General features: G+C 41.6%; 1 long non-coding RNA gene across 1 annotated transcript in view; it reads left to right on the plus strand.

Annotated features, from left to right (window-relative positions):
• The window catches only part of LOC141250530 (uncharacterized), a 39,863-nt gene extending 32,115 nt beyond the window's left edge, over positions 1-7,748 (plus strand). Inside the window, exon 3 of the long non-coding RNA XR_012312711.1 lies at positions 7,314-7,748. This is a non-coding gene — a long non-coding RNA (uncharacterized lncRNA). The remainder of the gene's footprint in view (positions 1-7,313) is intronic.
• Positions 7,749-7,999: the final 251 nt, after the last annotated feature.

Consider the following 7,999-nt stretch of genomic DNA (forward strand, 5'->3'; position numbering starts at 1 on the left):
TGACAGATTCCCTGTAACAGTTCAACAGTTTAAGTGGATATGATTTCATCCCCATTGTGCATTTACAGACACTACTGAACTGTGGATTTTATGAGGACCCCTGGAAAAATGCATGTAGAATAAAAGCACAGTTGCATTCTTAGGTAGAGAATTCCAGTGTTTCTGTAATACACAAACACACAAAACACACAAAAAAGCATCAAAATGCATTAATCAGAGCAGATTGGTATTGTATATCTTGGTGGGGGTACCTGGATTTTTGCTCGTCTGAATCTGTCCTTAAACCACAGGCATGTTGCGTCAACGCTTGGATTTCACAAGACCTTAGTTACCAAGATGTTAGCAGCAAAACCTTTTGGCCTGTGCAGCCTGTTTTATTTACAGCATAATAAAGAGGGACTACAAATAAGACTTCAATTAATTATTATTTTTAAAAAAAAAATATTTAGGAATTTGTTGTTTCCTAAACTCCAACTAAACTAAAATGTTAGTGCATACCCTCATCATCTTCTGCCTTTACTATCACTATATCCTCCTCCATGGCCTCCCACTAACATTCTCACACCTCTCCAGTTTATTCTTAAAGGAATTGTCCAAAACCAACAGTGAATTTCATACTAAATGTCTAACTATTGAAATTAATCTGACCACTTTTCTAATATACTTCAATTAAAATCTAATTATTTTCTAATATACTTCAATTATACTCTAACATTCTGTTTTGTTTTTATTTTCTGTTGATGTTTTGTTTGACTATCCCAGCATGCACTGTGGATTCTGAAATGAGTCATCAGTGGTCTGTCTCTGGGGTCACTGCCACAGCTGCTGTTGTGGCGCCCCTGAGGGTTCAGTCGCCACAGGGGTACTGCACCTCAGAACGAGGTGTGGTATCTCCTCTCCCAGGTAAGGATGGAGTACTACACAGGACCCCAACCACACACTCAACACTACACCACTCCAGTTCTGTAGGGGGCCTAAAGCACCATAGTGGTGCACCGGGCCTGAATGGAGGAGTTGGGGGGAACCAAAGCGAGGGGGAACCACGTACCCATGCACCAGGGGAGCATGGGTGCCACACCATAAGTTTGTCCCCTTTTATGCCCATAGCAGCCAGAGATGCAGATGTGTTATGTGCAGCATGAGACGGGACATTATCATGCATGAAATGATCTCGATGGTCCAGATGGATGGAGTGGAGGATGGCTGGTTGATGGACACCCCATGCAAACACGGCTACAGCACTAACAAGGAGGAGGTGGAGTAATGTTTTGGGCTGGAATCATGGGGGAGAGAGATTGTCAGCCCTTTTAGGATCCCTGAAGGGATAAAGATGAACTCCATAATGTATGTTGAGTTTCTCAAGCAGCACTTCCTTCCATGGTTCAAGAAGAAGACCCGTGCATTCCGCAGCAAGATCATTTTCATGCATGATAATGCCCCATTTCATGCTGCACATAACACATCTGCATCTCTGGCTGCTATGGGCATAAAAGGGGACAAACTTATGGTGTGGCACCCATGCTCCCCTGACCTCAACCCCATTGAGAACCTCTGGAGCATCATCAAAAGGAGTGTCTATGATGGCGGGAGTCAGTTCACATCTAAGCAACAGCACTGGGAGGGTATTCTGTCCTCATGCAAAACAATTGAAGCAGAAACCATCCAAAACCTGACAAATTCGATGGACGAGAGAGTTCAGAAGCTCCTTTCGAACAAGGGGTCCTATGTGCAAATGTAACATCACCTAGAATAAAGTTTTGAGTTGAAAACTGTTTGATTTCAGTTTGTAATAACCTGCTAATGCTTATAATTTCAAAAATGACCATTTTTTTGTTCTTTATTAAAATGAAAAGGTTGAAAACTCTGCTGTGCATAATAATTTGGAACACGCATTTTGAGTGCAGTTTGAGTTTTTTATTTTTTTTAAAATATACTGTTATCATAGGCAGTTTGTACAAAAACCTTTTAGTTGTACTCTAATAGTTATTTGACTGGAAAATTACAATGACTGCAATTCATATAGGTAATTTGGGAAAATCTGAGAAAATATTATTTGCATAATAATTTGGAACACAGTGTACCGCCTCTGTCTGTTCTTTCCTCCACGGCTCTGCACCCACCGACGCTCTATTCTACACCCTCTCTACACTGCCCTGAGGCCCCGCTCCACCTGTGGGGAGCCGCACCACCTAAGCTGCCTGAACACCGGCCTCAGAGGACTGTCGCAGGGCTGGTGATCCTCACCAGACACCACAGGTGGCGTCACGAACATTCCCCTATCCCATATAACGTCCCCCTTTTTAACTGCTTCCCGACCGCCCACTGTAGATAAACATCAGCGCTGCCTGGGCTCTGTGCAGCGCGGACATTTAAAAATGGTGGGTGGTCCCGCAGCGCTCAGGACCCCCAGGATCTTGCAAGCCCTGCGGGAGCGGTGCAGAGCGATAGCTCTGACAGGGAACATCATCGGGACCTGATTGGATCAGGTCCCAGTGATGTTAACCCTTTGCTGTCTTCTATATGCCACGATCTATAGTGATCGCGGCATATAGAAGACAGCAGGAGGAAAGGGGGTCGTCCACTTACCTCTCCGACGGCCTCTTTATACCTTCCAGGACCTGACGTTGCTATGGCAGCTGGAGGTCACATGACCGCCTCCAGATCTGCCATATATGGTGTCCTGCCTGGCTCAGCCTGCAGCTGAAGCCAGGCAGGAGACTGACTGTGAAACAGCCAGCGAAGATCTCATGTAATGTAATACATGTCTATTACATTACATGAGATCAGTGATCAGAAAAATAAAAATTAATGTCCCATACAGGGATTAAGTAAAAATGTAAAAAAAAAGTAAAAAAAAAATGTTTTTAAACTGTTAAAAAAAATTACAAAATAAATAAAAATAAATAAATAAAATATTAAACCGATAAATCCGTATATTTATGCAAAAATAAAAAAAGTACACATATTTGGTATCACCGCGTCCGAAACAACCCAAGCTATAAAACTGTCACACTAATTAACTCCTTCTGTGCACACTGTAATAAAAATAAATAAAAAACGGAGCAAAAAACTATGCTTTTTCCTCATATAGCCAAACAAAAAGTGGAAAAAAATGCGATCAAAAAGCAAAATGGAAATAAAAATGGTACCGCTGAAAACGTCATCTTGTTCCGCAAAAAATCAAGCTGCCATACAGCTCCATCAGCCGAAAAATAAAAAAGTTATACCTCTCAGAATAAAGCAATGCAAAAAAAATATTTTTTCTATAAAATGGTTTTATTGTGTAAAAGCGCCAAAACATAAAAAAATACAGTAAGTGTAGTATCACTGTAAACGTACTGACCCGAAGAATAATGCTGCCTGATCACTTTTACCACACGCAGAACGTCATAAAAAAACCCTCAAAAAACAATTCCTGAATTGTTGGTTTTTGTTAATTTTACCTAAAAAAAAACGGAATAGAAAGCGATCAAAAAATGTCACGTACCCAAAAATGGTACTAATAAAAATGTCAACTCGTCCCGCAAAAAACAAGCCGTCACATGACTCTGTCGGCCAAAATATGGAAAAATTATAGCTCTCAAAATATGGCGATGCAAAAACTAGATTTTGCAAAAAAAAGCGTCTTTTAGTGTGTGACAACTGTCAGTCATAAAAACCCAATATAAATCTGGTATCTCTGTAATCGCACCGACACGAAGAATAAAGTAATCTAATCAGTTATATCACACTAGGAACGGCCTAAAAAATAAATAAAACCAATTCTTCACCTGCTACTGATTAGTTTATTATGTCTCCCAAAGATCGCAGTAAGGCGCAGAGCCTTACATTTATCCTGCGCTCTGCGCTGAGCACTTACCCCAGAGTTTCCGTGTAAATCTCTGAAATACGTGATTCAGCCAGAACCCATGACGGAAGATTACCTGTAATGAGACAGATATAGGCACTGTGGATGCCGTCTGGCCTGGGATCCCACGGTGTCATTTGTTTTAGGCGTGCATAAAAGTGCGGTTGGCCACAGTTTTGTGCATTTCTGAAAAAAAAGGACACCGCTAAACAGAGGCCAGACGGAGTCCAGAGTAACTCTGCTGCCTCATTACAGTGAATGGATCCCGCAGGGGTTTCATCTGAATTACATCACTTGGAAATTTAGATGGAAATCCCGATGTAAGTGCTCAGCCTAGAGCGCCGGATAAATGTTACGTAAAGTGTTCCCAATAAAAGCTTCAACTCAGTCCTCAAAAAAAGCTAGTCCCCACTCAGGTCCGTCATCTGTTAAAAATATAAGGGACTTCCAAGTTACTGGTAGCAGAAAGGCTCTGGAAAAGCGAAATGGCCCTTGCCCCCCAAAAGAAATTCAGAAAATTTTGTGCTCCCAAATCCAAATGCCTATTCTACAATAATTTGTTCTCCAATTGTCAAATAGCACTCCGTCCCCCCTAGATCTCGCCGTATGGCTAAGCGGTACGATACAGCCACATATGGGGTATTGACACTTTTAGAAGAAATTGTGTGACACATTTCGGCACCATTTTTACCCATTGCCCTGTGTGAAAATGTAAAATCTGAGGGTAAAACATTTTTTTGTGGTAAAAATATAATTATGCTTTTTTCACTGCCCAATGGTATAAATTTAAAAATTAAAAAATACTCACTACTTCCCTGGATGAATTCCTTGAGAGGTGTAGTTTACAAAATGGGGTCACTTGTGGGGGTTTATGCTGTTTCGGCATGTCAGTGACTCTTCAAATGTGACATGGTGTCTGCTGCCTATCCCAGCCAACATAGCGCTCCTTTCTCTTCCGAACCCTGCCGTACACCAAAGCAGTGGTTTTCCCCCACATATGGGGTATCGGCGTACTCAGGAGAAATTGCATAACAAATTTCATGGTGCAATTTATCCTGTTACCCTTATGATAATGCAAAATTAGGGAATGAAAAACATTTTTTGTGGGAAAAATGTGAAAATTTTATTTTTACGGCTCAATATTATAAACTTCTGTGAAGCGGCTGGGGGTGCAAGGTGCTCACCACACATCTAGGTAAGTTCCCTAAGGGGTCTAGTTTCCAAAATGGTGTCACTTGTGGGGGGTTTCCACTGTTTAGGCACATCAGGGGCTCCCCAATTGCAACATGGCATCCGCTAATTATTCAAACAAATTTTACATTCAAAAAGTCAAATGGCGCTCCTTCCCTTCCAAACCCTGCCGTGCGCCCAAACAGTGGTTTGCCTCCACATATGGGGTATCAGCGCGCTCAAGAGAAATTGCACAAAAAATTTTGGGGTCCATTTTTTCCTGTTACCCCTGTGAAAATAAAAAAAATTGGGTCTAAAGTAACATTTTTGTGAAAAAAGTTAAATGTTAATTTTTTTCTTCCACATTCCAAAAATTCCTGTGAAGCACCTGAAGGGTTAATAAAGTTCTTGAATGTGGTTTTGAGCACCTTGAGGGGTGCAGTTTTTAGAATGGTGTCACTTTTGGGTATTTTCTGTCATAAAGACCCCTCAAAGTGACTTCAAATATGATGTGGTCCCTAAAAAAATGTTTTTGTAAATTTTGTTTAAAAAATGAGAAATCGCTGGTCAACTTTTAACCCTTATAGCTCCCTAACAAAAAAAAATTTTGGTTCCAAAATTGTGCTGATGTAAAGTAGACATGTGGGAAATGTTGTTTATTAACTATTTTGTGTGACATATCTCTCTGATTTAAGGGCATGAAAATTTAAAGTTTGAAAATTGCAAAATTTTCAAAATTTTCGCCAAATTTCTGATTTTTTCACAAATAAACGCAAGTGATATCGAATAAATTTTACCACTATCATGAAGTGCAATATGTCACGAAAAAACGTTCTCAGAATCAGGGGGATCCGTTGAAGCGTTCCAGAGTAATTACTTCATAAAGTGACAGTGGTCAGAATTGAAAAAATTGGCCCGGTCACGAAGGCAAAAACAGGCTCTGGTGCGAAGTGGTTAAGAGTGACCCCAGGGTACGGGCTCGGGAGCCGGCCACCGCGACATCCCCCAAGATCAGGCAACAACAAGGCCCGGGCGCCGAGTCATCCCCCCCATCCCCCTGGGCGCATCACTGTCACCACCCTGGAATAGAACATCATCAGTGATGTCCATTTCAGGGGCTGGGCTAGTCTCTGCTTTATATTCCCTGCACTATGTTCCTTTGAATGCACACTGACATTGCGCTCTTGCCGGCTGTAAAGGGAAGAGATGAGGCGGCAAGAAAGAATGCTGTCAGTGTGCATTGAAAAGGAGAGAACGCACCAAGAGGGGAGAACAGAGACCAGCCAAACCCATGAAACAGGATGTCATCAGTGACATTTATTTTGGGGACTGGGCTGGTCTCATCTCTCCCTGCTTGGTGCGTTCTCTCCATTTCAATGAGCAATAACAGTGCGCTCTCTTCACTTGTTTGCTAATATTGCAGTACCTATTTGGAAGAGCGGCATTGACAAGGTCTCAACACTCAATAAGAAAAGGAATAGAAACCAACCTCTAAAGGGCCCTCTGTCTCCAGGGGCCAAGAGCAGCTGCATGTCTGATGCTGTAAAGGTACATACACACTTGGTGTAGTAGTTATAGTAGTAGTTGTCACTTCCTTTGCCTAGCTTTCACAGGCAATGAAAACATAATGTTCTAAATAAGATCAGTGAAGAACGGGATACTTAGAGAACGGTCTGTGGAAATTATACATCACAATGAGACCTAAAATATAAAATAAGGTCATGTAATTCTAAGGCATCATTGACATCCAACAAAATAACCCTGAATGTAAACCGAGAAGTATGGGATAATGTCTTAAAACGAAACTCTTACCACTTTCCAACTAAACTTTCAATTAAATATTTTGACTTGTTCATTTATATTAAAAGTTAAATTAATCACAAGATTAAACAGATTCAATGTGAAGAAGACATTTATCCTATATGTAAATAATGTATTGCTTTTTGGCATAATGGTGGGGCAAGCTTTTTAGATGTCAATGTTGGTTTTACTGATCACTGTGGTCAGTGGTTGAGTCCTAGTTTCTGGTGCCGTGTGGTCTGGCTCCCCATTTCTAGGTGTCTGCAGTAGGTTTACTGCGGTTGTTCCTTCTTATACAGCAATGCAGCCAATTTTCCTGGATTTAGTGATCTCTTTTTTATCTCAATTCATGGTAAAGTTTCCAATGAGTGCTCACATCTTGTTAAAAAAATAGGCTTTATTCAAACATTTCAGCTTTCATTTGTTTGTGCCTTGAAAATGATTCTGTTATATATTTTATATATTTATACTGTACATTTGTCCTTCATGCATATAGAAAAAAAAAAGAAAATGGTGCAAACCGAAATGTTTTTGCCTGGAAGAGACCAGAGACAAGTGGAAAAATGATCAAATATAACTGTTACTTGACCCTGGGCACAAAGCCTTTTCTATGACCGAGTGCCTATAAGAGGAGTCGGCCACTTCCTCTTGTTAGGACTACTATTCATACAATGGCTGCTGACGGAGGAGCATGTGACCAGACCGGTCCATACAATGGCTGCTGATGGAGGAGCATGTGACCACACCTGTCCATACAATGGCTGCTGACGGAGAAGCATGTGACCAGACCTGTCCATACAATGGCTGCTGATGGAGTAGCATGTGACCAGACCTGTCCATACAATGGCTGCTGATGGAGGAGCATGTGACCAGACCTGTCCATACAATGGCTGCTGATGGAGGAGCATGTGACCAGACCTGTCCATATATTGGCTGCTGATGGAGGAGCATGTGACCAGACCTGTCCATACAATGGCTGCTGACAGAGGAGCATGTGACCAGACATGTCCATACAATGGCTGCTCACGGAGGAGCATGTGACCAGACTTGTCCATCTGCCTCCTCCAATAGAAAAGCAGCTTTTCCATGTGAGGTGTTTTACAATTGGAGGAGGTCTGGTCACATGCTCCTCCATCAGTATCCATTGTATAGACAAAAGTGCTGTTCAGTGTGTGAGGAAAG

The sequence above is a fragment of the Phyllobates terribilis genome, unplaced genomic scaffold (genome assembly GCF_046119375.1).
Source record: "Phyllobates terribilis strain yellow unplaced genomic scaffold, ASM4611937v1 Scaffold_2__4_contigs__length_985480577, whole genome shotgun sequence".
Classification (NCBI taxonomy): Eukaryota; Metazoa; Chordata; class Amphibia; order Anura; family Dendrobatidae; genus Phyllobates; species Phyllobates terribilis.